At 48.1% G+C, this 26,749-nt stretch overlaps 1 pseudogene; it reads left to right on the forward strand.

Moving 5' to 3' along the window:
- Window positions 1–26,749, forward strand: part of LOC129328437 (zinc finger protein 208-like) — a 114,564-nt pseudogene that overhangs the window by 47,241 nt on the left and 40,574 nt on the right.

A 26,749-nucleotide genomic window follows, 5' to 3' on the forward strand; every position in this document is an offset into this window, starting at 1 on the left:
ATGCAAGTCCCAGAATGTGCTGGGAAGCAAGTGGCAGAGCCCTGGAAGGACAGGACGGAGTGTCTGACCCAAGGCGGTAGGTGGGAAAGATCAAGCTATAAAGAGCTCTCTGCATAACAGAAATGTTCCCTGCACATAGAAAGTTAGCACTGCAAGGAGGCAGTTTCTGCCCTCTTTCTATGCTTGCTGAGGTGCTTTTCTGTGGCAGGGAGTTTTTAACACAGAAACACATTCCATGTCGAGTGTCTGCATTGCAGTCTGGAGTGAAGCCACCCACCCCTTGGGTCTACCTTTCGGGAACGGGGATTACAGAATACGGCAAATCCAGTGAGCCCCCCTCTTCCCACTCCAGCATCTCAGGTCTCTGCCCCCTCCTCCTCTTGCGTGTGTGCACGCGGCCTGAGACTGAGAGTCATACGGGTGCTGGGCAGGGAGGGCATGTCTTGGTGTTGGTCCAGCAAGGCTGACCCTGAAGAAATCCCAGGACTGTGGTTAAGACTCTCTGGGAGCCTGGAGGGCCCCACCCTAACCCCCACCCCCGCAGCAGAGTAAAAGAGCAGGCCAGAACTTATGGGGAACAGCCCGGGATTCGAAACAGAAATAGGAATATGGGGGGGGGGCTCCTCTAACACCCCCCACACACACACCAAGCAGCCTGAGCTGAAAGGAGTCGAGGTGCGTGCGTGTGGGGGGGGGAGTCCTGCTGGGGCCAGCTTGAAAGGCAGCCAAGAGGCAGGAGGGGGCTTCTCTCAGCTGCCCCCCCCCCATCTCATGGTCCTCCTGCTGTTTCTCGGCCTTGACCCCCCCCCCCCGGCCCAGATCCCAAAGAAGGGCCAGTTGGGCCTTTCCCTCTTTGCTCCTCCGGTGGGTCTTTCATTCTCTGGCTTTGCAGGAAGCTGATGTGGGGGAGAGGGAACTGTGGGGGGTGGGCTTTCTTTTCCTGCTTCCCCCCTTTTGTCTCTGCTTTGGGTCTTGCTTTGGAGCCCCTCCCAGGGCATATCCCCCCTTCTGCCCCTCTAAAGCCCCTTTCAGCTCAGCAGACCCCTCCCAGCCACTCTAGGCAGCAGCCACTGAAGGTCAGAGGTGCTTCTTGGGGGGGGGGGACAGAGAGTGAATGGCTTCCTCGCAGCAACCTCCCCCTCCCCCCCCCATGGGCCTCTCTAGGAATTTTGGGATCTCTGGCTTTAACCCTTGGAGGGGACCCCTCCCATCATCAAAAGAGCCTGGGAAGCAGAAAATAAACAGCCTCCAAGGGGGAGGGGGAGGTTATTTTCTAATCCGGGCTGCTTTGGTGCCCGGCCTTGTTCACTCTCCCCTCCTGAATATGTTTGCAAGCAGCCCTGAGCAAGGAAACGCCCTTCCTTTTTTGATAGCGAAAGCTGGGAAATCCAAGGACTGGCAGAGACACTGTTATGATGTATTCAGCTGCCAACCAACCCCCCCCCCACAAACAGCCCCCTTTGCAGGGGAGGAAATGGCCAGAGGGGGCGCAGGGGAATGGATGCAGCGGGGGGGGGGGGCGGGCTGGGGAAATCTGAAGGTTCCCGTCCGAAGGCAGCCCTCCGCCCCTTCCTGCAACCTTCATCTTGGGAAAGAGCCGCGAAAGGCCAGGAAGCCCCAGAAGGCGCACGAAGCAAGGAAAAGGCCCCCGGACCCCGGGGGGCAAAGACCCCACGTGGGAAGTGTCGAATGCACCTCCCTTGATTTCCATGGTAGAAAAAGGAACAGCTCGGTACCGATCGGGGAGGATTTCTGGTTTAGGGTCCTATTTGGTCTGGGATTCCGCAGGGTCCCTCTCCCCCCTCATCTCTCCCAGCCCCTCAGTCCTTGACTCCCCCCCTCTCCAGCCCCATCTCCCCAGCCCCAAATCCCCTCCACCCCATTCCTTCCTACTCCTTCCCCCTGCACCTGCTCCCTCCCTCAAATCATCTGCTCCCTCCGCCCCCAACATCTCCCCCTCAGCCCCTGCTCGCCCCTCCGTCCTCAGCGCCTCTGGAACCTGCAGCCACTTGAGCCCCGTCCAACCTCCAAAGATCCGGGCCGCGGGTCTCTCCCTGCAACCTACTGTAGGGGCCTCCCGGCTCTACACGAAGGGGAGAGCGGATCTCCGTGGTGCAGGAGGGGCCTTTGAGAAGGGGGATCCCCCCACCCCTGCTGCTCCCCTTCCCTTCTCTCAGCTTCTGATCGTGCATTGCAGCCCCCGCCCCATATTTCGCCCTTCTCTTCCTTAAAAGCTCCTTTCAGCTCACCGGATTCCTCCAAGCCCGGGGGGGTGGGGGGAGAAAGGAAAAGGCTTTCCCCCTGAACCCTCCCCCCTCCCCATGTCCCTCTCTAGGACTTCGTGTTTCTCATTTTAACCCCTGGAGATCGTGCACAAGCCGACCTGCGTAAAATGTTGGGGACAAGAAACGCCCAACGTCCTCTTACAGAAGGGATTCCTTCAATTCAGCGCACAGATTGTTTGAAGACTTGCTCTTTTATTTTATTCTTTGTGGGTATTTTTGTTTATCTATGCGTCTATCTGTGACAGTTGCTCACTTCTATGTTTTCGTGTGTGCTGCTTGTAACAGACTGTAGTCTGTTTTTTAAAATTACAGTATTTCTTTGAATACCGCATTTGAGGTCAATGTTCTTCTTTTCTCAAATATTCCTGGATTGTGGCAGTGCAAACTTGAACTTTTAAATTTCCAAAGGATCTTCCATGCAATTGTCCTCACTTGAACACAAGTTCCTGGAAGTAGATGCCTGCCTTTTGTAATCTTTGCCCCTGGATTTTATGAACCGAAAATAATTGAAATAACTTTGCAGTGTGAAAGCAAATGTTGTGTTTGTAGGTACTAAACCTAATCTTGGAAGTATCACAGTTTGTCCAGCACCTTTCTCCTGCATGTTTTTGTTTACTACTATTTTAATCATGGGAGGGAAGGTGGCCTGGTGTAGCCCAATCTCATCTCATCTCAGAAGCGAATAACAACAACAACAACAACATTCTATTTATATACCACCCTTCAGGACAACTTGACGCCCACTCAGAGCAGTTTACATAGTATGTCATTATTGTTATCCCCACAAGAATAATCACCCTGTGAGGTGGGTGGGGCTGAGAGAGTTCCTAGAACCTGTCACTGACCCAAGGTCACCCAGCTGGCTTCAAGTGGAGGAGTGGGGAACCAGACCCGGTTCCCCAGATTAGAGTCCCATGCTCTTACCTACTAGACCAAATTGTTGTTGTTGTTATCTTTATCATGTTATTGGTGGGTACTACTTAAATGGCTTTCTTCCATTAACCGTGCTGATAGCTTTCTGCATTTCTCAGTTTGGGTGGGCATCCACTTTTTCAAGCAACTTTGGCTTGGTCATAATGCATAGTTGGTTTGCATGCAGTGCCTTTGAAGGGTGACTCACTGAGTGGTGGATATTGTGAGCAGGTGCAGGTGTGGTGCTTTGGTCTTCTTTCCTCTCCCCTTTCCCAACTGAGGCACTTGAAGGTCCCGAGGCACCCTTGCTGCAGAGTTTTCTGTGGCTATAGTCAGTAACACAGGGCTGTGATGTTAGTGCACATATACACAGAGAATCAGAGCTCGGTTGTGCCGCTTGCGTGTCTCAGGAACCTTCAAAATGGTGACTTGTAAAAAGAGCAGCTGTTGGGCTTTGGGAGGGCGGAGTGGCCTTGGAAGTGCCTGTAGACTGAGCGCATTCATGGGGAGGGCAGGGTATAAATAAAATAAAATAAAGTATGAGTGAGAAAAGAGAAGGCTGGTGAAGTGATGGGGAAAGAGGGATGTTGTATGGGGCAACTGCCCGGATGCCAGGGCACCAGAACAGAAGACATCCCAATGCAGAGCACAGCTACAAGTTGGTACATTTTCAAGGGACTGGTTAGACAGAAATCAGAGACCCGGTTCTGCTTAAATACAACAGGCCTTAATTTTTATATGATTGTTGTCTATCTATCTATCTATAGTCCGCCTTTCTCACAGAAACTCAAGGCAGATTACACAGTGTGAGATTAGTACAATCAGTATCAAGGACATTTCCATAAACAATGCCATAGGGTAAATAAATACAAGTTTTAAAAGACATAGCATTAACAAGAATCCAATACAAAGTAGCAGAAATACTGAATCAGAACACAATCAATTCTAGGACTGACATTAGACAACATAAAGCATAGAAGTACGTATTTAAAGCAACAGATAATATGTAAGGCAATATAGTGATGTAGTCTATGGTCCCTAACTCATCAGCAAAGCATCTGAGACCCCATCTCTACAATTCAGCTCTCCTAAAAAGCCTTTTTGAATAATTCTGTTTTGCATTGTTTACGGAAAGCCAGGAGAGTGGGGGCTCTCCTGACCTCAGGCAGGCCGTTCCACAGGGTAGGGGCCACCACAGAGAAAGCCCATGTATGGGTTGCTGTTGATTTTGCCCATGTGCTGGCTGGTACCTGCAAGAAATCCTGTTCATGATCTATTATTTTTTCCAAATAAGATGTTTTTTCAAGTTTTCATCCAGACCTCTCTGTCAGGCTGAGAGGAGTATTGCGTCTGGACAGATTTGGAATGTCCCGTAAGTAACTCTAGCAAATATGAAAGAATGCCTGGTGCCAAAGTACGAATAGTATCGTGTGTTCGAAGCACCAGTTGTTGGCAAAAGCCTGTGAAGTGTACAAGTAACTTGTCCAAGTCAGGGAAGACAGCAGAAAGGTTACACAAGTAAACTATTTGCCCCAAATGCTGTCTCCAACCAGCCCCCTTCCTTCTCTTCCGTGTTCATTCCTTCTTTTTAAGAATATGTTTTCCCTCTCTCATCCCTCTAGCCATTCTGGCCCGAGAATTCTTCAGGATATCTTCACGACTCATTGACCCCTCTGACATAAGATGGGGGGGGGGGGAAACGGGTCAGGGGGGGTTCCACCCGGGACCTCTGAAGTTTCCTGTCTCCTGAAGCAGAGGAGTTAGCCGTGTTAGTCTGTGGTAGCAAAATCAAAAAGAGTCCAGTAGCACCTTTAAGACTAACCAATTTTATTGTAGCATAAGCTTTCGAGAATCAAGTTCTCTTCGTCAGATGCATGATACAGAACTGGTCAAATATAGAAGAGGAGGGGGGAGGAGGGGAGGAGAGAGAAGAGGCAATTAGGGGGGGGAAAGGGGAGGGTGCAACCGAAACATTCCTTTGCTAGTAAATGTAAACATCTCCTTTTGGTGTGGGGATCAGTTGGCTTGTGTGAGGCTTCAAAGGAGTTTGCCCTGTTAGTTTGTAGCAGCAAAACAGCCAGACCATCCAATTCCAATGCAGTGTAAGCCTTCGATAACCACAGCTCTCCCTGTCAGATGCATCTGACAAAGAGATCTGTGGTCCCCGAAAGCCCACGCCAGTGCCACTGAGCTCAGTTTGACCAGTTTCTGTACCATGCATCTGACGAAGAGAACTTGATTCTTGAAAGTTTATGCTACAATAAAATTGGTTAGTCTTAAAGGTGCTACTGGACTCTTTTTGATTTTGCTACTACAGACTAACATGGCTAACTCCTCTGCACCTATAGCAAAGGAATGTTTTGGTTGCACCCCCCTCCCCCGCAATTGCATCTTCTCTCTCCTCCCCTTCTCCCCCCTCCTCTTCTATATTTGACCAGTTTCTGTACCATGCATCTGACGAAGAGAACTTGATTCTCGAAAGCTTGTGCCACAATAAAATTGGTTAGTCTTAAAGGTGCTACTCGACTCTTTTTGATTTTGTCTCCTAAAGGAAAACATTAAGTCCCCTTAAGGGGTGATGGAAAGGCGCAGTTCCCAGCAGGAGCGCCCAGGCACGAGTAGCAAATCCTGGAGCCCTGGAGGGGTTTCTGCCCCTCGCCTTCTGCCTCTCTTCAGGCTCTCTCCCGTTGGCATCTCCTGCAGGGGCCGCCAGGAGAAGCTGCAAGGAAGAGCCAAGGCCCCTCCTCTCCCAAGGTCCCATGTGAAGTTTGGGATCTGGTAGTCCCAAAGAACTACAATCCCCAGAAGGCTCAGCAAGCACCAGCGAGGCGAGCCTGCGCCTTCCAGGCGGGGAAGGGGCTTTGTTTCCCTCGGAGAGAGAAGGCGATCCTGGTGGAGGCGGCATGGAGTTCCGCGGGGACTCTCCTCTGCCGCCTCTCCCTTGGCCGGGGGGAGACTTTGGCCTCTGCGCGCCTGCCGGGGAGGTGAGTTCGGGATTGCACGGAGGGATCTGGGGCGTGTGAATGAGGCAGGGCTGGGTCGGGGGAGCGCAGAGACGGTGCAGCTTCCCGGGCAAGAGGGGTCTGCATGGGGCGCCTCTGTCCCCCCCCCCCTTGAATGCGCCCCTCCAAGCCGCCTGGGCTGATTTCCTTCGGAGCAACTGGACGGACCGCTGGCCTGATCCGGAAGGGTCCTTTGTCCTTACGGGGTCCGAAGCTGCCCTCACCCTGCGGGCTTTGGGAGGCGCTCCTGGTCCCCGCGGGCGGGCGGGCGAGGAGGGGTCTGGCCGCGCTTGGCTCGTGGCTTCCTCCGGGCTTCTCGGGAACGAAGCGCCGTTGCAAAAGAGCCGAAGGATGTTCTGGGGCGGTTGGGGGTCCGGACGGGGCGATTCCCTTCCTTGCTGACCTTGCATCGCCCGCCCTCAGCCCGAAGCGGGTGGCCCATTTTGAGGCGCCTTTCAGTTTATTATTGTAGGCAAGAATCACGCCCCCTCCACGTAGTAATCTTTCTGCAATACGTTCATCTTGACATTGAAACAGGGCAAAAGCCCTCCCCAGTTTCGATGCTGTTCAGTTGCGCATTGCAGCCTGGGTCAAGGGCCTGGGGGCTGCATCCTAGCAGCTAGAGAAGCCAGTTGTTGCCTCTGGGGAAAGGCCTTCTTTGAACTCAGTCCAGCCCCCAAGATGGCCCCTGCCTTGACTCAGCCGATGTGGCCCCCTGGATCCGCTGCCTGCTAACATCCAGACTGCCAATGGACTCTTACATAGGCTTGGTGGTTGTGGTTGTTGCTATTAATAGGAGTGAGTTGTATTACTGTTTTTATTCATAGTCCAGCTTTTTCACTGAGATCCAAGGTGGATTGCACAGTGTAAGTCAAATGCACTATAATCAACATTTAGGACAAAAATAATAAAATAAAATAACGAATCACACTTAGGACCTTCAGTGAAACAGATACAAGAGGATATGCTTCCAGAAAATTTGAAAACAAGCAGATAACCGACCACAGAGATGAAATCTGTCTGAAACAAAGCATAACTATTTCCTATGGCACGTTTAGCAGCATGGAAACTCCCTAGTTGGCGAGTGGCTACATCTGCAGGCAGTACCCAGTAGCATAGCATGTAGTTCCCGTCCCTACCAAGACATCTCTATGAGTTATTTCTTATGACACAGGCCTGTGAAAAATCATTCACCTTTGCATAATTTGCAGAAAGCCAGTAGAGGGGGAACTTTCCTTCCCTCCTCAGGCAGGCCTTTCCATAAAGTGGGGGGATACCACAGAGAAAGCACTTGTACGGGCAGCTGTTGATTTTGCCCCACTGCAGGGCGGTTGTAATGTATTGGTCGAACTGTAGCTGATAGAGAACTCAAGGCTTTGCTATCAGTGGCCACTAAGTACGGGTGGCAGCAAATCAGGAGAGCCAGATAAAGACCAATCACTGAGCTGTAAATAAGTTACAATGTATGTGAGTTATGCAAACGAGGGTATTCTAAAGTACGTGTTCTCATTGGCTATAACTCTTTGGGAGGGAAAACTGGTATGTATATATATTGAGGGTTTCTGTCAGTTGTTGTTGTTGTTGTGTGTGGTTATACTGAATAAAGAGCTGTTGGTTTACTTCAAGTCTGAACCCACTATTTAATACTCCTCCCCTCTAAGTCAGAACTGACCTCCTAACAAATATAATCTTTCAGGTGGCTGGGAGTAGTCCGAGTCCGCTGGGACCTTCGTAAGGTCACTTGAGGCGAGGGACAAAGTGCGTCCGACAATTGAGCCGGTGTTTGGGCAGTTGGTAGCCCGTTACTTAGTTCCGCTTGGTTCTCGGGGGTAGTACTTGCCTCTGCAGCCGGTGAGCTGACCGTTGGTGCCTGCTGTGGTATAGCTTCACTGTCCGTTTCTGGAGGGATGGTATCCTGTTCACTGGGCGTTGGTAAGCTCTCGGCTCCCGTTGTCCTGGTCGGCCATCTGCGTCGTAGCTGGTCCACGTGTCTTCGTAGTTTCCTGCCATCCGCAGCGACAACGGCGTATGACACTGGTCCCGTTGTGGTGTCCACGGTCGCAGGCACCCATGGCAGACATCCGCTGTAGTCGCGGGCATATACGAGATCCCCCGGCTGGAAGGTCCTTACCTCTCCTTCCGGCATGGGCCTTTCCTCATCCGCTAGGTCGGGGTGCAGCCTGTCGAGAGTCACGGTGAGCTTCCTGTTCATTAGTAGTTCAGCGGGGCTACGCCCTATCGTAGAGTGCGGCGTGACGTGTTGCTGTAACAGGAACGCAGCCAATCGCGATTGCCAGTCTCCTTGGCTGATTCGCCGAAGGCTGTCCTTTGTTGTCCGCACCATCCGTTCTGCCTGCCCATTGGTGGAAGGGTGGAACGGAGCAGACGTGACTTGCCTGATGCCGTTGTTGGCCAGGAACTGCCAGAACTCCGCTGACGTGAATTGTGTTCCGTTATCTGACACTACCGTGTCAGCCAAACCGTGTGTTGCAAACAGCTGACGTAGGGCCCTAATGACCACAGCAGTAGTCATTGTGGAGACGGGAACAACTTCTAGCCATTTTGAATAAGAGTCCACAACTATTAGGAAGGTTTGTCCCTGAAATGGCCCTGCAAAATCAATGTGGAGTCTCGACCAGGGTGCTCTCGCTGACTCCCAAGGATGTACTGGGGCTTGTGCTGGAGCTGGGCGTGTTTCTTGGCACGGCTGACAGGTACGGACCCATTCCTCGATAGCCCTATCCATGCCTGGCCACCAAACATAGCTGCGCGCCATTGCCTTCATGCGGACTATGCCTGGGTGTCCGCTGTGTAGTGCCTCCAGCACTTGTTGTCTCAGTTTGCTGGGAATTACAACTCTATTTCCCCATAGCAGACAGCCCTTGTGCACTGAGAGTTCGTGCTGCCTAATGAGGAACGGCCGAAACTCTTCGGCCAGCTGGCCTGATGGCCACCCCCTCCACACCCAGTTGAGAACGCGGCTGAGGGTGCGATCTTTAGCAGTGTGTGACGCCACGTCGGAGGCTCTAAGTGGTGGACTCGGCAAGTCTTCCAGCAGCATGATGTGATGAGCTGGAGATGGGTCGGTCCCCTGGTCAGCAAGTGGCAGGCGGCTCAGGGCGTCGGCATGTCCCATTGCTTTGCCGGGGCGGTGTTGTAAGTCGTAGGAGTAGGCAGACATGAACACCGTCCACCGCAGCATTCTGGGCGAAAGAATTTGAGGCGTTTGCTTGTCTGGAGAGAGTAGTCCCAGGAGTGGTTTGTGGTCGGTTGCGATGAGGAACTTCCGGCCGGCCGTAGGGACTTCCGGTTTGGGATTCATGGAGGTCTAACGCAGCTCCACTTGCGGAGCTGACCGGACTGCCGTTTTAACCGGCCGGTGGGGTGAAAATAGCCCGCGGCCGACTGCTCTCAGGCGGGGAGCAGGCAAAGAACGCTCAAGACCCTAGGGTGAGTTAGATCTCGGACGAGGGGGGGCTCTACACAACGGGTCCCCTCCCGATCCTTGAGGTCCCACCTTGCGACGGGTCGGCTATAATCTCTGCGGCAGTTTTGGGGCCAATTCGGCTGGCATAAGACCTACATACCCAAGCTTCGATTGGGGGAAGAAGCTGAGAGGAGAACTCAAAATCGAAACAGCGATTACAACCCGAGAAAAGTGAAGAGAAGGTAAAGATCATTATCTTCCGATACGGGACAGATTGATAAAAACAGAGAAGGAAAAAAGTAGATTTTTAAACTGCAACAGACTAGTGAAAAGGAGGGGAAGACTCGGCAGGAATTGTATTTGAAAAGAGACTAAGCTTAAAGAAGTTATTAAAGAAATCGGACTATTGTTTTGAATACCTGTGGCTTTGGAGCTGTGAGAAAAAGACACCATCGCGAGATCTGCTGTGGGAAGACGGGAGACAGGAAGTGCGTAATAACAATAGAGTGGCTGGAGAGAAGCGGCCCTTGCTGGAGGGCAGGAAGTAGGGAATCGCCATCTTTGAAAGGGGAAGGGTCGCGGCTTCAGCGGAAGAGGAAGTAGGCCATCTTGGATTACAAAATCATAGAGAAACCATAGAGAAAAGACGCCCGACATTTTGGACTCTTTAAAATTTAATTTTTAAAAGAAGATTGGGACATTTAAAACAGAAAAACGTTAAATTTTACGCCACGGAGTTAAGGAAGAGAGCGGATTCGTGGGAGCGAACCAAAGCAAGCCCCACGATGTCAAAAAAAGAGTGGCAATCGGCAATAGAAAACCTGGATAAAAACTTGGATAAAAAACTTTTAGATATGATTAAAGAACTTAAGGACACGAAATTGGAGCTGATAAAAGAGGTTAAAGAGGTTACACAGACAGTAAAATCGGAGCTGTCAGAAGTGAAAAAAGGCATGGAAACAATACGAAGTGAATTACAAGGAACGCAGCAGAGAGTTAAAACAGTAGAAGACGCGATGGAGAATTTAGCAGACACGCAACAAACAGAGATGAGATTGGTGAAGGGGAGAATGTCAGTTGCAGAAACTAAACATATGGAGAAGCAGCTACGTTTTCGTGGCTTGCCAGAAGTGGAAGGAAAGTCAGCGCAAGAACAGATGACTGAGGTGTTGGCTGAATACCTGGGGAAGGAGGAGGAGGAAGTTGTGGCTATCCTAGACGTGGCATACCGTGTGAATTCGAGAATTGCAACCCAGAGGAAATTACCAAGAGATGTGATTGTGCAGTTTACAACACGAAATATGAAAGAGAGGATTGTGACAAAACAGTTTCAAGATCCATTGGAGATTGATGGCAAGACGATTATTATAATGAAGGAACTGCCCAGATCAGTGTTATTGGACCGGAAAAAATATAAAGTGCTAATTCAGATTTTGAAGGACATGAAAATCAGGTACAGATGGGAGTTACCGGAAGGAGTGTCCTTTGAGTTTGGAGGGGCAAAAAAACGCATCAGATCTGAGCGAGAGATGGAGCGATTTATTAAGGACAATGAAAAAGACTTACCATCAAGACTATGAATATGGAGTGTAAAGTATTATCTTGGAATGTAAATGGACTAAACTCACCGAATAAGAGGAAAAATATTTTTCACTGGCTACTAAAACAAAAATGTGATATTGTTTGTTTGCAAGAGACCCATATCAGAAAACAGGATGTAAAATATTTAAAATCTGGAAAATTGGGCAAAGAATTTGCAGCGGCCTCCAACAAGAAAAAAAGAGGAGTGGTGTTGTACATAAAAGAGGAGCTACAGCCAAAACTTGTTATGAGAGATGTGGAAGCTAGATTTGTAGCAGTGGAATGCATTTGGAATTTAAAGAGAGTGTTGGTAGTCGGACTTTACGCACCTAACGGTGCAAAAGAAAGCTTCTTTGAGGATTTAAGGAAGCATTTAGACGATCTTGCATATGACCAGATAATTCTTGCTGGAGACTTCAATGGAGTGACAGACTTGGAACTAGACAAAAAGACTACAACGGCACAAAAGAAAAGAGGACTATTGCCAAAGCTTTTTTTTTAGTTGATTCAACAAGAGACTCTCGAAGATGTATGGAGGAGAGAATATCCTAAAAGTAGACAGTTTACTTTCTATTCTGCAAGGCATTCTACATTATCAAGAATTGATATGATCTGGGCCTCAAAAGACTTAGCGTTATGGACTAAGGAGGTAGAAATAATGCCGATGGTAGGCTCAGATCATAACCCAATTATGTGGAAATTTGGAAAAAGGAGAAAAAGGAAAGCATGGAGAATAAATGAGGACTTGTTACAGGAAAGAGAGAATATGGAAATATTGAGAAGAGAGACAAAGTTTTTTATACAATACAACGTGAATAAAGAAGTACCAACCAATAAAGTTTGGGATGCATACAAGGCGGTTGTAAGGGGCATACTAATGGACTTAAATGGTAGAGCAAGAAAGAAGAAAGAGGAGAAAAGACAAGAGATTGAGGAGAAAATAAAAGCCAAAGAAATACAGCTAAAAAAGAGACCAGGGAAAAAGAAGGTATACCAGGAAATTAAAATACTTCAAGAACAGCTAACAGCAATGAGCAATAAAGAATTGGAGTGGAATCTTAAAAGACTGAATCTAAAAGCGTTTGAGGGTGCTAACAAACCGGGAAAGTACCTGGCATGGCAATTGAAGAAGAAAAGGGAAAAGAAAATAATAAATAAAATTTGTGAAGACAACAAAACGTATTTGGAGCAGACTACCATTAGTAGAGCCTTTTATAAATTCTACGCTAAGCTGTATAATAAAAAAGAAGTAAACAAAGAATCTATAGCGTCATATTTGGAGAAAACCAAACTTCCAGAAATCTCGGAAGCTTGGAGAAATAAGTTGAACAGTGAAGTAACTGACGAGGAAATAAGTAAGGCAATACAATCTGCAAATCTAGGAAAGGCGCCAGGGCCAGATGGACTTACGGCTAAATTTTATAAGACAATGGCTAATGAACTGGCACCATTCCTAAAAGAGGTGATGAATGGGGTTTTAAGGGATCAAAGGATTCCAGACACTTGGAGTGAAGCGAACATATCATTGATCCCAAAAGAGGGCCAAGACCTGACTAATGTGAAAAATTATAGACCTATATCGCTACTCAATAATGACTATAAAATTTTTGCGAAGATATTGGCGGAGAGATTGAAGGGGTGGCTCTCGGAAGTCATAGAGGAGGAACAAGCAGGCTTTTTGCCAGACAGACAAATAAGAGACAATTTAAGGACAGTGATCAATGCTATTGAATATTATGACAAGCGTTGTGACAAAGAGGTTGGTTTCTTCTTTGTAGACGCTGAAAAAGCGTTTGACAATTTAAACTGGGACTTTATGTTTGCCCCTATGGAAAAGCTACAATTGGGAGAAAGATTCATCAGAGCAATTAAGGAAATGACTCAGGGCAGTTCAACACAGACTGGGAGAAGCTGAAACAATACCTGGAGAAGAAATGGGAGGTGGGAGGAAAACTGTGGCAGTTTGAGAACTACTGAAGCATTGAAGTAGAGGGGGGAGACTTTACCGGGGGGAGAAGAGATAAATGTGAATTAATAAGCAGTCAGATTAATAGATTGATATATATATAGATATATATAGGTTAATAAACAGAATATAGAGAAAATAATTAACTATAAGGATTAAATATAAGGATTGATTAACTAACAATATTTTCTTTTTTTTTGGTAAGTTTTGTACCAAACTGAATGTCTGAAGGTATAGATGGGTCAAATTGATTGACTACGTGATGAGAGATATATAGAATTATTACAAAAAGATAGAATGAGTAATATATAGAGAATAAGTCAAATTGTTTGATATAAATGAATGTATGATCTATATGGTTTATGATATATAGAAATATTTGAAATTGAAAAATGGGATAAATTGTTTATCTAAGATGGAAACAAAGACTTACAGTTTGGGCATACAATGTTAAAAACAGTCAAGGATGTACTGCTTAGAATAATGGAGAATATATATTTGTTTTAGACAGAGGAAGCTAATAAAAATAAGGGAAAGGGGACAAAGGGTGGGAAAGCTGTTGGAAGTCAACAAAAAGGGGGGGAAAGGGAGGGGGTTAGAGATGAAAAAATTGGGGAAAATTGAATGTAAATGTAAAAATAATGTTCTAACCCAATAAAAAATTTTTCAAAAAAAAAGGAACTTCCGGCCGTAGAGGTAATCATGGAATTTTTTCACCCCAGCTACGATTGCCAGAGCTTCCTTGTCTATTTGGGCATAGTTTCGTTCCGCGGCCGACAAGGTTCTTGAAAAGTAGGCGATGGGTGCTTCATGCCCGGTATGCATTCTGTGGCTTAAGACGGCTCCGATACCATATGGGGAGGCGTCGCAGGCGAGTACGAGTGGTTTTTTCTCATCAAAGTGTGTCAGCACGCTCTCTGACGACAGTAGTTTTTTTACTGCTTCAAACGCCGCGGCTTCTCTTCTGCCCCACCCCCAGGGGGCGGAGGAATCTAGAAGGCGGTGCAGGGGTTCTGCAATTGAGGCCTTATGTGGCAAGAATGCGTGGTAGAAGTTTAATAGGCCCAGGAAGGATTGTAGTTCCTTCTTTGATCCTGGAGGAGGTGCACTTTTAATGGCCCGTACCTTTGCTGATGTGGGATGAATACCGGCTGCGTCAATGAGGAATCCCAAGAATTCCACACTCTCAGCAGCGAATTGGCATTTCTCTCTCTTTACCTTTAAGCCGGCGTCTTGTAGTTTGCGAAGGACACAGCGAAGCCTCTCTGCAAGTGCGCTTTCTGACTCCCCCGCGATTAGGACGTCATCAAAGTACGGAATGACGCCTGGAATTCCGCGTAGAAGTCCTTCCATGATGCCTTGGAAAATTCCTGGGGCGACGTTGACGCCGAATTGTAGTCTCTTAACCTTGAACGCCCCTCGGTGTGTCACGATCGTTTGGGCTTCTGCCGTCGCCTCGTCCACAGGTAGTTGTTGGTAAGCCTGTGCCAGATCAAGCTTGGCAAAAATCTTTCCCCCTTGAAGCGATGCCAGGAGATGGCTCACGACTGGTACTGGGTAGGCATGTTGCTGTAGTGCTTTGTTGATTGTGCATTTATAATCTGCGCAAATTCGGACCGCTCCATTGGGTTTCAGTGGGGTTACTATGGGAGTTTCCCATTTAGCGTGAGAAACTGGCTCCAGGATCCCCTGTTCGATCAGACGATCCAGTTCCTCATCTATCTTTAGCTTGAGCGCAAATGGAACCCTGCGAGGCTTCAGGCAGATGGGGGCCACGGCTGGGTCTAAGTCAAACGAGACAGGCGGTCCTGTGTAATTACCAAGGGCCCCGTCGAAGACTGCTGAGAACTCTCTGCATACTAATGCTACCTCATCACGATGCAGCCGCTGCACGCCTGCGATTTGGATGCCGAGAGGGCGGAACCAGTCGAGGCCAAGTAAGCTAGGTTGGCGGCCTTGAACTACCACTAATCGTAGTGGGCCAATAAAGTCCTTGTACTTTACTTGGAATGTGCCGATGCCCATGATCGGCACGCGGCGGCCTTGGAAGTCTTTCAGCACCATGTTTGCTGATTCAAGATGAGGTGTGGATGACCTTCTGCGTATCAGCTTGAGGGTGTGTGACGAGATGATGGATAACGCGGACCCTGAGTCGACTTCCATTTCACATGGCATGTTTTGGATTTTCACGGTTACTTTTATTTTGTTGCTGCTTGGAGGTCGTAATGCTTGCACTGATGACTCACTAGTCTGGGCTACATTAGCGTGGCGTATAGTGACTGTATGGCAGTCGCTCTTGCGGTTGGGTGCCTTGTTGTAGCCCAGTGCTGACTTGTGGCTGGACTTGGGCGATCCGACTTGGTTCTTTGCAGAGCGACAGGCTCGAGCGATGTGTCCCATCTTCCCGCAGTTCCGGCATTGTGCTTCCCGGAACCGGCAGGACTTCCTCCAGTGAGGTCCTCCACAGCTTGCGCAAGGGGTGCCCTGAAATGTTGTGCCCCCCCCCGGTTGCTTGCCGTGGAACTTAGTTCTCAGGACCTCTTCTTCGTCATCCTCTGATGATGACAGGTCCTCTACACACCCCTGATGTACCTGTTCGGCCCTGCAGGATGATGGGGAAGTGTGCGACTGCCGGACCTCTTTTGCAGATTGTTCTGCTGCTTCAGCAGCGAGTGCCTCCTCATGCGCTGTTTTGAAAGTCAGCTCTTTCTTCGCAAAGAGTCGTCTTTGTAGTTTTTCATTTCGCAGCCCACACACCAACCTGTCCCGAAGTGCCATCTCTAGGTCAGGGAAATTGCATTGCCGGGCTGCCTGCCGGAGGGCTGTGACGAATGCCGCTATGGATTCCCCTTGGGCTTGGTTGCGGTTGTAGAACGCGTGTCTGCTGGCTATTTCTGATGGCTGTGGTGAGAAGTGTTCTTTGAGTCTGTTCTTTATTGTGTCGAACGGTGTAGTTTGAAGCTGGGCTGGCGCCACTAGTGCCCGTGCTATATCAAACGTGGAACGCCCACACACGCTGAAGAACGTTGCTCTCGCGAGATCTGTGTCTTCAATCTTGTTCGCCTCAAGGTAGAAGTCGAAGCGGGTAATGTAGGATTCCCAGTCCTCGGCTGTTGAGTCAAACGGTTCGAAGTGGCCCTTAGCGGCCATGTCTGCCTTCTGGACGACGCGAGCGTATGTCGGATGGTGGAGGTGACAATTCCTCACGCTTAAGATTTCAGCTTAGGTCTTGGGGCTGCCTACCCAAGCACCTTGTTAGTGATATCGCTCTGGTATTGGGGCTGCATACCCAATCAGAGATCCCATCCTCGTCGCCAGTATTAAATAGTGGGTTCAGACTTGAAGTAAACCAACAGCTCTTTATTCAGTATAACCACACACAACAACAACAACAACTGACAGAAACCCTCAATATATATACATACCAGTTTTCCCTCCCAAAGAGTTATAGCCAATGAGAACACGTACTTTAGAATACCCTCGTTTGCATAACTCACATACATTGTAACTTATTTACAGCTCAGTGATTGGTCTTTATCTGGCTCTCCTGATTTGCTGCCACCCGTACTTAGTGGCCACTGATAGCAAAGCCTTGAGTTCTCTATCAGCTACAGTTCGACCAATACATTACAGCGGTCTCTACAGAAGGCCCAGTCCAGGTGAGCGAAGCTGCCTTGGGGGAACATGGGGGGAGAGGCCGTCACACAGGTACGAGAAGCTGAGGCCATGAAGGGCTTTGAATGGGGTATGGTAATGGGGAATACCACCGTTTGGATTATCTTGATCTTGGTCCCCAGAGAGACATCTTTATCTTTACGGATCTTTCCTCCTTCCCTCACAGCTGCTCTTCCAAGTCTCAAATCTTCTTCTGATGTCTTCATTGCAGTCTTCCTTTTAATTGAGCCAAGGAATAGAAAATATGAAACGATTTCAATTTCCCCAGTGTCAAGTTTAAAATTGTGAGATTCCTCAATAGTCATTACTTTAGTCTTTTTGATGTTCAGCTGTGATCCTGCTTTGGCCCTTTCTCCTTTAACCTTCATCAGTAGTCCTTTCAAGTCTTCACTATTTTCTGCCATCTGCGTATCTCAAATTCTTAATGTTCCTTCCACTAATTTTCACTCCACTGGTTCTAGTTTGCCGCAAATGGGACGGGGAATGTACAGCAAAGGAATCGGTGAGAAAATCCCGTTCCTGTTTGAGTCGCTAGGCGAGCAGGCTGCTGAAGATCTTGCAGTGTCCATGAAACAGAGCTCTTTCCTCTCATTCTGAAAGAAACCCTTTGCATCTTCCTCCAACATACTGCCTACGTGACACAAAGCATTTTGGTTAGGAAGTCTTGCTCCCACGCTGCGTTTTCTGATGTTTGGCCTTGGCTTTTATTCATTGTATAATTGCAAAGACTAGTTCAATGGGATTTTTTCTGTTCTTGGAAGTATGATAGTTTGTCCAGCAGCTGGTTTTGAAATTCAAACTCTTTGTAATCCTATTCAGTATTTGTAGAAGGGTTCTACGTATCAATCCATGTTTGGGATTTAAGTTTCTTAGGAGAATTACAATTTCTCCATTTTGTGTGGAGGGAATGCATTATTTGCTAAGGAGTTTAAACATTCTGTGGGGTATTTTTCATTATTTTGTCAAGTTCTTTAGACTTTACTTCATCTATATTGTAATAACTATTGCTTCCTCCCACCGTTTTAACATTTGTAGTGTAGTTGAAATAATCACAGCACCTATTTGGGAGGAAAGATTGAAGGCACGGAATGCTGAAGAACGGTTTGTGTTGTGAACGTCATTCCATAGATTGCCATTATTATGTCGCTTATTAGGCATGGTTGTGGTATTCTTATAGCACAGTTTGATACGGTTCTTTGTGTGGGGATGGTTTCGTTTCCCAGTTGGAAGACATATTGGGCAAAGGTGTCAGTTTGTGCTCTCGTGTTTCCTTTCAAGCTTGTTGTTTATAGTTCCTTAGCTTGATGAATTTGGTACAACAGGTAAGATTTGTCTAAAATTCTTGCCTAATCGAATGACATCCCCCCACACTGGTATATCTGGGCCTAGTGTGGGCTTTCGGGGACCACAGTTCTCTTTGTCAGATGCATCTGGCAGGGAGAGCTGTGGTTATCGAAGGCTTATACTACATAGGAATTGGATGCCTTTACTGCTGCAAACTAACATGGCAAACTGACTCCACACCAAAAGGAGATGTTTACATTTACTAGCAAAGGAATGTTATGGTTGCCTCCCCGCTAAGTGCATCCTGTCCCCTTGTGATATATGTCTCTTTCTCTCCCCTATCTCCCCTCCTCTTCTGTATCTGACCAGTTGGGATCAGGCATCTGACGAAGAGAACTTGATTCTCGAAAGCTTATGCTACAATAAAATTGGTTAGTCTTAAAGGTGCTACTGGACTCTTTTTGATTTTGCTACTACAGACTAACACGGCTAACTCCTCTGGATCTCTTTACATAGATGCGTCCTGGACATTCTTGGCTTCTTTGCTGTTAGGAGAGAGCACTGATACTGAATTTTCTGCACTTTTAACTGCCTATTGTGCGTTTCTTCCTCCTTTAAAGTAAGATGGCTGCTATTCCTGTCTAGGCTTCTGCAATATTTTTTCCTTATTCCAATAAGAGATGTTACAATGTTTGATATCCAAATGTTTTGTGGGGAAAATATTCCCACAACCTCCTGGTCCATCTGCAAAGTATCTTCGGAGTGTTTGCAGTACACATTGTACTGCAGATAGTATTTCCTCTGTTATTAGTAGTTACTCTGGTGTACCTTGTAGCTGAGGCATTGTGTGTTTTTGTTTGTTGATGTGCTTCTGGCAGTGGCCAAGCCCATGTTTCTAGGGCAACGGGCAATTGTGTCTGCTCATTGGATAGCCCTTGTCTTTTAAAAATGTCCTTTATTTCTGGAAATTCCTGGCTGTAACTTTCTTGGGGAGGGCCTTTTTCTGGTGAGGTCTTCACCAAGGTCATTTTTGAATTTTCCCCACCAGTGAGTCGTGTTACAAGAGAGCCGAAAGGCACAAATGTAGGCAAGTATGTGGCTGAGTTGGAAAGTCCCTGTGAATGTTGTTGCTTCTTCCGTGGCCGTTCCCCACTCCGTGCCAGGCAGTTGCTCCTCAGGTCGTCCTCGCCTGCTCCTTGCTGCCTGGCCTTGGCTGCCCTTTTCATTAAGGGTGTGAGATTGCAGTCCAGCAGAGACTGATCTGTGTATCACCAGGGTGAAAAAGCAGATTTCCCCTGACACGGATCACAAGTGTGACCACAAGCTTTGGCTGGCCAATGTGTGGCTCTTTTAACTGATGCAGTAAATTCCGTCTGCAAGCAGAGTAAGGTTTGACGTTTGGGGTTTGTTTCTGAAGACCCTCCCCCTTTGCAAGATATCAGGTGTTTCTGCAAAGCAGGAAGGGTAGGGGGTCCTCTGAGTTTGCAGGTAAAGCTTATCTCAGTGGCACCAGTTCTTGGGTATAAGAATCTACATGCCTGTTGACCTGTGTCAGCGAAATTCTGCTTCTCCACCATGGAGCCCTGCAGAGGAGTCTCTGCTAGATAGCAACCTCACACCCTTACAAAAAAGGGCAGCCAAGGCCAGGCAGGTAGGAGTAGGCGAGTACGACCCAGGGTGCAACAGCCTGGCCCTTTCGGCATCATATGAGAGAACAGAATCTTGATCAGAACTCTTTCAAGTTAATGCAGTCAACTTTGGTTTGATGCACTGCATTCTTTTAATCCATTGAGTGCTCAGGTCTAAATGAACAGGTGGGAAATCTCTTCTTCTTTCAGAGCTTCCCCGTGTCCTTTGAGGAGGTGTCCGTGCATTTCACGGAGGAGGAATGGGATCTGCTGGATCCAGGCCAAAGAAAACTCTACTGGGAAGTGATGGAGGAAAATTACCAGACCGTGGCCTCCCTGGGTAAGGATCTTTTCCTTTATATCATGAATATGGAAGAGAAGTGATAGGGTGTTACCCTCCTTTGGCCCTCTTTCTTTTCAGATCACGCTTTCCTTTGCCAAAGAGGAAGAAACGGATGTCCCACACCTGGGGAGTCTATATCCCCTGTGAACGAAAGTATTAGACACACTCATTCTGTAAAGAGAAATCTGTTGCTGAAGGGAGCCCTGTTCAGGAGAGATGGGCAACACCCAGTTGGGTTCACGCTCGCAAGTCCCTTCACTTCCTGTTTCCTTCTTCGGCCTTTCTGTGTTTCAGTTCCGTGCGAAGCTGGGCCCCTTGGGTGTTAGTAAGGCACTGCGACCGCTAGATCACACGGGCATTGATAGCCCAAGGAAGTGGCTGAAGCCCCTTAGTTTTGTATGAAACGGGATATTTTTCACCATCACTGTCTGTGCTGCCACAGTTAAACAAGGAAGCCCTTGACTTCCCAATAGAGACTTCTTTCAATTATAGTTCTCAGATCTTGCCATTCAAAGCCCAAGCAAAATAGTTGTAAAATCAACATCCAGAGAAAACTACAAACTTAGAAGCTAAACGTAAATATTTTACTCTCATGGAGAGCTTTGTTATTACCAGTTTCCGTTCCCACACAATCAGATAAAGCAGTGCTTGTAATTTATTCTTGAATTCTTATATGGAAAGAAGAAACACAAGAAAAAAAGCTTAGCACAATCTAAAGAGTATCTAATAGAAATATATATGAAGTAGCAAAGAACTTGTTGTGGGAAAAAATACAACAGGCTCTAGAAAGGGGAGGGCGGATAGGCAGGCATTCCCACCTCCTCCGTCTCTGATCCTGGCCAGTGACAGAGGGATTGGGCATCGCCACCTGCTCCATGCATGATCTTGGCCACGTGAACGGGTGTGGGGCTTTGCTACCTGCTCCACACCTGATACAGGCCAGGTAAAGGGAGGTGGCATTGCCACCTTCTCTGCTCCTGATTGCAGACGGGTGAAGGGGAAATGGGCATTGCCTTCTGCTCCACGCCTGATTACAGATGGGTGAAGGGGGTGGGGATGTCTGCCTGCTCGGTGCCTTATTCCGGTAGGTTGAAGGGAGTGAGTATTGCCACCTGCTCCGCTCCTTATCCTGGCTGGGTAAAGGGAAGAAAGGCATTACCTCCTGGTCTGCGCCTGATTCCAGGCAGGTGAAGGTGAGAGGCAGGCATTGCCACCTTCTCTGCTCCTAATACCAGCTGTGTTAAGGCAGGGGGTGAGCATTGCCACCTGCTCCACTCCTAATACCAGCTGGCTTAAGGCGGCGGTGGGTATGACCACCTGCTCAGTGACTTATTCCGGTAGATTGAAGGAGGTATGCGTTGCCCCCTGCTCCACTCCTTATCCTGGCTGGGAAGGAAAGAAGTATATTGCCTCCTGCTCTGCGCAGGAGGCAGAGGGTAGGCATTGCCACCTTCTCCATTCCTGATCCCAGCTGGCTGAAGAGGGGTGGCCATTGCCACCTGTTCTGCTCCTAATACCAGGGGAGTTAAGGTGCTGGGTGGGCATTGCCATCTGGTCCGCTCCTAATACCGCCTGAGTGAAGGCAGGGGCAGGCATTGCCACTTGCTTAGCTCCTGATCCCAAATGGCTGATGGGGGGGGCAGGAATTGTCACCTTCCCCACTCCTAATACCAGCTGGGTTGTGGGAGGGGGGCATTACCACCTGCTCTGCTAATAATACCAGTTGAATTAAGGCGTTGGACAGGCATTGCCACCTACTCTGCTTCTAATACCAGCTGAGTTAACTCGGTGGTGAGCATTGCCACCTGCTCTGCTTCTAATACCAGCTGAGTTAACTCGGTGGTGAGCATTGCCACCTGCTCTGCTTCTAATACCAAAGGTAACAAAAGAGCTGGCCCAAGGGCACCAAAGAAGCTCTGCTTCTAATACTAGCTGGTTAAGGTGGGGGTGGGCATTACGACCTGCTCTGCTCCTAATACCAGCTGGGTTAAGACATTGGATGGGCATTTCCACCTACTCCGCTCCTCATACCAGCTGGTTTAAGGCGGAGGTAGGCATTGTCACCTGCTCCGCTCCCAATATTAGCTGTGTTAAGGCATTGGACAGGCATTTCCACCTGCTCCGCTCCTAATATTAGCTGGGTTAAGGTGGGGAGTGGGCATTGGCACCTGTTCCCATCCTGATCCCAGCCTGGCCTTCCTGCCACACCATGTTTTCTGGAGGGACATGGTGCCTTGCCTGGACTTCCCTCCTTGGCAGCGCCCTCTGGTGGTGCGCCAGTGTATAAAGTGAGTTGTCTGAAACACGCTTACTCAGTTATATAGTAGGACTAGCAACAAAGCCTGTCGTGGGGTAAAATACTACAGGCTCTAGAAAGGAGAGGGCAGGCAGGTGAACATTGTCACCTGCTCCATGCCTGATCCCAGCCACATTAAGGGGTGGTGGGCATTGTCTCCTGCTCCATTCCTTATCCCAGTTGGGTGAATGAAGGAGCAGGTATTACCTCCTGCTCCACTCCTGATCCCAGGCGTGTGAAGGTGGGGGGTAGGCATTGCCACCTGCTCTGTGACTAATCCCAGCAAGATGAAGATGAGGTTGGACATTCCCACCGGCTCCGCTCTTGATCCCAGACCAGGTGAAGCAGGGCGAGCATTGCCATCTGCTTCACTCCTGATGCCAGCCAGGTGAAGGTGGGGGCCAGCATTGCTACCTGCTCCGTGCCTGATCCCAGCCACCTGAAGGGGTCGTGGGCATTGCCACCTGCTCTGCATCTGATCCCCGTGTCAATATATATTCAAAGTGCAAAAGTACTTACAATCTTTTTTACAAAGTGCACGTCCCAGTGTTAAAGTGACCGTACCTTCCTATAAGTAGGTAAAGTTAGATAACATACAAAGTAATCCTAATGTATAATTGAGTAAGTGTATTTTAGACAACTCACTTTATACCCTGGTGCACCACCAGAGGGCGCTGCCCAGCTGAGATCAGGAATAGCAGATGGCAATGCCTGCCCCACTTCTCCCAGTTGGGATCAGGAGTGGACCAGGTGGCAATGCCTGCCCCATGCCTTCACTTGGCTGGGATCAGGTACAGAGCAGGATGCTCACCCAACTGAGATAAGAAGCAGGACAGGTGGCAATGCCCGCCTCCTTCAATCAACGGGAATAAAGCACTGAGCAGGCGCCAATGCCCATTCCATCTTCACCCTACCGGAATCAGCCCCCAAGCAGGCAGTAATACCTGTCCCCCTTCACCCATCTGGTATCAGGACCGGAGTAGGTGGAAATGCCCACCCATCACCTTAACACAGCTGGTATTTGGAGTGGAGCAGGTGGCAATGTCCACCAACTGCCTTAACCTACCTCATATAAGGAGTAGAGCAGCTGGTAAAGCTCACCCCCCCACCTTAACCCAGCTGATATTAGGAGCAGAGAAGGTGGAAATGCCCTCTGCTTGCCATAACCCAGTTGGTATTAGGAACAGAGCAGGTGGCAATGCCTGCCACCCCTTCAGCCAGATGGGATCAGGAGCAGAGCTGGTGGCAATGCCTACCCCCCCCAGTAATGCCCACCCCCGCCTTAACCCAGATGGTATTAGGAGCGGAGCAGCTGGCAATGCCCACCCCCCTTAACCCAGCTGATATTAGGAGCAGAGATGGTGGCAATGCGCACTCCCTGCCATATCCCAGTTGATCTTAGGAGCGGAGCAGGTGGCAATGCCCCTCCCCCACCTAATCCCAGCTGGGATAGGAGTGGAGGAGGTGGAAATGCCCACACCAACCTGAACTCAGTTGGTATTAGCAGCGGAGCAGGTGGCAATGCCCACCCCCGCCATAACCCAGCTGGTATTAGGAGCTGGACAAGTGGAAATGTGCCCCCTCACCCAGATGGGATCAGGAGCAGTGCAGATGGCAATGCCTGTCCCCCTTCAACTTGCTGGGATCAGGAGTGGAGCGGCTGACAGTGCCCACCGTGGCCATCACCCAGTTGGGATCACCCCACACTTTCACCTGGCTGGGATCAGGTACAGAGCATGAGACAATGCCCTTCTTCCCTTCTCCCAGCCAGGATAAGGAGTGGAGCAGGTGGCAATGCCCACCCCCTTCAATCTACTGGAGTAAGTCACTGAGAAGGCATCCATCCCCCACACTGCCTTAACATGGCTGGTATTAGGAGTGGAGCAGGTTGCTATGCCTGCCCCGCACCTTTACCTGGCTGGGTTCAAGCGGAGAGCAGTAAGCAATGCCCTTCTTCACCCAGCTGGGATAAGGTGCGGAGCAGGTGGCAATGCCCACCCCCATTGACCCAGCCTGTATCAGGCATGGAGCAAGTAGCAAAGCCCACCCCCCTTCACGTGGCTGAGATCAGGCGTGGAGCAGGGAGCAATGCCTTTTTCCCCTTCACCCAGCTGGGATCAGGAGCGGAGCAGGTGGCAATGCCCACCCACCCCTTTACCCAGCCTGTATCAGATGTGCAGCAGGTAGCAAAGCCTGCCCCCCTTCATGCGGCTGAGATCACGCATGGAGCAGGTGCCCACCCCCCTCTGTCACTGGCCAGGATCAGTGACGGACGAGGGAATGCCTGACTATCCGCCCTCCCCTTTTTAGAGCCCGTTGTATTTTTTCCCACTACGGGCTTTGTTGCTAGTACAGTATATTGTGCAATCCAGAATGGAAATTAATGTAACATTTAATAATCTGTAGTATCTTCATAATTTCTAATTCATTTATAAATACATTCTCAGAAACCGCAACAGGGTCTGCATGAGGGTAATCCTCCCGTTTCAGTTACCCTTCTTCACAGCAGTTACATAGCTAAAATGAATAATAGTCCATCATAAGCACAAATAAATATTTAAAACACAATATTGCCCACTGGATACATACTCACATAGTGAAGTCAAATACAGTTCACAAGAGAATCACCAGGCACAGTGGCCAGTCACTCCCATGCTCTTGAAAAGCATCACAGACGTCATGAATTTATTGTGAATGAGCTGAATGAAGCCAAAGGAAGAATTAAAGGGCCAGAGAAACAAAGTGGGAGTCCTCACAAGAGAGCTGAAAGATCATTATTAATATTAAGCCCTTTGGGGCTAACACAATTTAGCTTGAAAATCCACCAGGCTTCCTTACGAAATAAATCCCTCCTAATAAATTCATCTTCTTTATATTTGCTAACATATGAGACAGTATACAGAATATCTCTGTCTTGATGTCCAGACTCCATGAGGTGGGAAACCTGTGGGGCATCTTCAATTTTCCGACGAATTCTGTATTGATGTTCTTGTGTCTGTACTTTGACTGTCCTGTTGGTGTTCCCGACGTACAACTTTTTACACGGGTATGCAATAAGATAAACAACATTGCTGGTGTTACAATTAGTGAAACTGACACAGTGCAAACCTAAACTTTTCACTTGTTCCAAAGACATATCTAAATTACACACCATGCAGTGGCCACACTTGAGGCTTACATTTTCAATTGACTACACACCTTTGGCCAATTCTATTAGACACATTGTACACAAATACTGGCCTTTGGTGCAGGATTTGCCAGGCTGCAGTAAGCTTTACACATAACTAACACCCTTGGGGATCACTTAATACATTCAGACTTACAGGTAGTTAAGAAGACTGGGGATTTCCCTAAGGGCCATTTCAAGGGCAGCCGCTGTCCAGGACACAGACCCCACTTGAGAGTTCACCGAAGGGAGCTGCTTGTCAGTCGCCATGTTGGCTGGAAGAAAGAACTGATGTTTTTTTTCCTCATTTTTCATCTTTTTTGGTTTGAAGAATGAATTGGGTTGAAAAATGAATTGATAATAGCATCTGAACCTTTACTTCATTTCTCTCTCTCTCTTTTTAAAAATCTGTTTGCTAGATCCTGGTTTGGTTTTAAAATGGAGATATGTAAACTCCTACATGAGATTTACTGGTGTAGTTTGAATGCTAATTTTCATATCTATATTAAATACCAGTGTTGATACCTATATTGAAAACCTGTGTTTATTAATTATTATAGATTAGCAATAATTAAAAAGCATTATCTATATAATGTTTTAGCTTGAGATATAGACTATTAAAGAATGCCTTCAGCTGGTAATTTAGTCATACAAATATTGGATATATTGAATTCTGAATATTGAAGACTGAACATAAAAGTATACTGTCATACATATACTGTTTTATGGATAAGTTGTATGTTGTCTTTGAAAGATGAAGAAGATTAGCTAAATTGAAGAAAATAAGCAAAGCTACGAGAAAAGCAAAGACTGAACTTCCCTCAGAGGATGAATTCGGTATATTGGTGGAGAAAGTAGCGTCCCCCATCTCACAACAATTCCAGACTTTATCTACTGAATTGGTTCAGATGACACAGGAAGCAATCGGAGTAATGGGTCAAGGACAAAACAAAACACTGTCCCAGCACCCGAAACTTTTAATTACTTCACAGTGTTTTTTTCTGTGTGGCTGTGGTTGAGTAGTGGCAAGCAGCCAGTCCCTGGTGAGTCACGCAACTGATGTGGTCTCAAGTAAACCAGTGGTTGCTGCGGGCCCCGATGAGTCCTCCCTCAAAAACCAACCCAGCTGTGAAAAGGGCCGTGCCCCATCGCTGTGGTTCTGTCTGACCGAAACCAAGGCATGA

The sequence above is a fragment of the Eublepharis macularius genome, chromosome 4 (assembly GCF_028583425.1).
Source record: "Eublepharis macularius isolate TG4126 chromosome 4, MPM_Emac_v1.0, whole genome shotgun sequence".
NCBI classification, from domain to species: Eukaryota; Metazoa; Chordata; class Lepidosauria; order Squamata; family Eublepharidae; genus Eublepharis; species Eublepharis macularius.